Source organism: Mya arenaria, chromosome 15, assembly GCF_026914265.1.
Source record: "Mya arenaria isolate MELC-2E11 chromosome 15, ASM2691426v1".
Classification (NCBI taxonomy): Eukaryota; Metazoa; Mollusca; class Bivalvia; order Myida; family Myidae; genus Mya; species Mya arenaria.
In genome coordinates, this window is record NC_069136.1 from 25,068,414 (window position 1) to 25,071,786 (window position 3,373).

Consider the following 3,373-nt stretch of genomic DNA (forward strand, 5'->3'; position numbering starts at 1 on the left):
TACTTAAATTTACATGTTTAACAATTGTTTATTGAATTATGATACTAGCTTATTGTACATATAAACTACTTATTGAAATAATTTTCTGGACCAGTTTTTCATTTAAATATCTTTGTTTCATCGTCGACGGTACATGAAGTGGCCAGCCATCCAACCGGAGAGATGCCCCTTGCAGTGGAGTTGGGGAAGAGGCGCAACGCGGCTACAGTTGCTGTCCAGTTTACGTAAGGTAAAATGGACAATCAACATCAACAAAAGTGTGTATTATTTTGCTCACTTTTTGTATAAGTTTTTGTTTGCACTAATTGGATGCGCATTGTTTCTTTAAATAAACCATCTTAAAAGAATGTTGTCGATAAGTAGGTCACTCTTTATTTCAAAGCCATATTAACATAAATGGACAGCATTTTAAAGGTTCTTATTTAGTCATTATTTCATTAAACATATCAATGATTCTTCGAATTAATGATGCTGCGGCTACAGTTGCAGTCCAGTTTAGTAAGCATTAATGGACAACTTCGTCAACCAAGATATTTATTATTTTGCTCATGTTTTGTATAAGGTTTTGTTTGCACCATTTGGATATGTATTGTTAATTCAAATATTCCATCTTAAAATAATGTTTTCACTAAGTATGTCATTTTATATTTCATAGCCTTATTAAAATATATTGACATCATTAATAAAGGTTATAATTAAATGAATTATTTTATTAAACATATCAAAGTTCTTCGAATTAATAATTCTTTTTTCCAAATACATGAGAATTGAAAAGGCATTTTCTGTTGGTTTTATAAATCTTACAGTGAAAATGCTATAAGGCACCAGCATCCTTTCCCAAGATTTATTTAACCGTACCCAAGTAGCAGAAAATGTTAATTTCTTTTTCGTGTATGTTAAACTATAGTATTTTTAAATAAAATGTTTCACATTGGTGGGGACTTTATTTGTATAAGACTAAACGTGGTATATAATAAACTGGTAGGAAAGGCATATGAAATGAGAGTGCAAAACAATATAAAACTAATTTAATTCATATGAATATATCTGTCTTATGACAATTATTTAATTGATTTTGAATGATATTTGTTTATAACTACTTTAATTTACATGTTTAACAATTGTTTATTTAATTATGATCCTAGTTTACATATAAACTACTTATTGAAATAAGTTACTGGATCGGATTTTCATTTAAATATCATTGTTACATCGTCAACGGTACCTGAAGTGGCCAGCCATCCAACTGGAGAGATGCCCCTTGCAGTGGAGTTGGCGAAGAAGCGCAATGCAACTACAGTGGCAGTCAGGTTTGCGTAAACATTTTTAAACTATAATTGTGTGCCTTCTTATTATGTATTAAATGTGCCAATGTAAATATTTGTAAACATTTTGTTTGTCTACATAGGCCTTCTTCTATATATTGAACGTTTTTTTAAATATTAGTGACTGCGGTCTTTCATTGTTTCAGCTGTGTGTCCCACCATCCAGATTTGGAATCGATGCCCCATGCATTAAGCTTTGGATGACATATCACGTATGATACTTGGACAGGAGCAGGTAAGCATTGTGTATAAAATAAATGATATAACATTGATTGTGTTGTACATATGGTCAATTGTGAAATTGATGAAAATGGTTACAGTCACTGTACAGGGGATACTAGTGTTATTGATTGTCAATTTGGTCTTGCAAAATGATCGTATTGATGTTGGCTTTTCTTTTCGAAGAATAAGGAGGGCTATACTTATCGTTTAAGCGTTCATACATTACAGCGTTGTTCAGAACCATCACACAATTAGGTTACATAACTCCATATCACACTTTATACACATAATGACCGTTAATAGTCTTAGGAACCTTAGGTTTGTGTTTTGGGTACAGTGTTTTCTTGTTTTAAGGGAAGTTGGGATGTTCACAAATAACTTTTATACTCTTCATTCAGTTGACTTGATACAACTGTTGACGGTCATCAAACAATAACGTTACAACCTTCCATGAAATCGACCCATATGTGGTTTAATATTTCAGTGTCAAGGAAACCGGAAGTGTCCCACCTTGCAACTCGGAAGTGATGCCTCTTGCAACCTGTACGAAGCCCAGCGGCATTTGCAATGGTACGAATAATGAAAATATTGCTTGATTGAATTTTAGAACTTAAACACAGATAATATTTAATTGAAATATCGTTGAAATATCACTCTACTTCGTTCGAATTACATTAATACAATAAAGATTTAAACTTTAACTGATATCAAAGTTAATGATTAAAATTAAAATGGAGATGACGATGGTTAAAACGATGATGGTGGGCTGTTGGTGATGATGCTGATCTTGTTATGTTAAAGGATAATGGTCTTGTCATCAAACTCTAAACATGATTGATAGTTTGTTTTTTCATACAATTTCAGCCCGAAGGCCGCGTATACTTGTCTTCCATTAAGAACTTTTGGCCCTGTGTGACAACTTAGTGATGACACAATGGGTAACACCTCACTGATGACACAATCGCTTGATTGCTAAACTGGATCCGGCCTTTTCACGGGAAACACAATTAAAAATGAAATAATTAATACATTGACGCTCTATTTTTGGGCATTGTGTTGATCGATAAGACTTTTAGATTTATGTGACAATCTTATAATGTTGTGACATTATAATAGTTATGTTACATTCTTATTCTGAAGTGACTTTCATATGTTCATTTGACTTTCTCATGGTATGTGAATTCTTATATTGATGTGATAATTCAGTGTTTATGTTACATTAATATATTGATGTGACATTCTTATATTGATGTGGCATTAAGGTGTTGATGCGACATTCTTATATCGATGTGACGTTCTTCTATAAATGTGACATTTTTATATCGATGTACATACACAAGTATAACAAACATTAATTTTGACTGATAAACCTTCAACTACTTACTAAATTATGCATTTATGGAAACTATTTATTATTGATAACAAGATTGTAACTGCGAATTTAACAGCAGAAAGCGCAAAAACATTAAATGATTGGTGAATGCTAAAAGATTTACTGCGGTCTACTATAGTCTCATAAGGTAGAAATACCGTGTTTTATGCTAATTTCTTTAGTATTAAATTTGATATTCTTCATAAGAACCGTGGTTTTGACATTTATTCATCCTTACGGGAATATAAAAACCATATTATTATTTGTAATAAATCTTTTCTGGGAGTAAGAGTGCATCTTTAATGTAACCTTCTTATTGTGATGTGACATTCTTCCATTGTTAGTTTAACAGTAAGTTATTGCGCGAGTTCTTTAAGATATAGATGTAAATTATATGTTCAACTTCATGCTGTAAACACCCTTATTTTTGATATTACACAATCTTTTATCGAAT

The 3,373-nt window shown here is 31.7% G+C and overlaps 1 long non-coding RNA gene across 1 annotated transcript; it reads left to right on the forward strand.

The window, feature by feature from the left end:
• Positions 1 to 1,197: 1,197 nt before the first annotated feature.
• On the forward strand, positions 1,198 to 2,729 carry LOC128219542 (uncharacterized). Its single transcript, XR_008258573.1, has 4 exons — positions 1,198 to 1,310; positions 1,472 to 1,560; positions 2,032 to 2,117; positions 2,412 to 2,729. It is a non-coding gene; the product is annotated as an uncharacterized LOC128219542 (long non-coding RNA).
• The last annotated feature ends 644 nt before the right edge of the window (positions 2,730 to 3,373 follow it).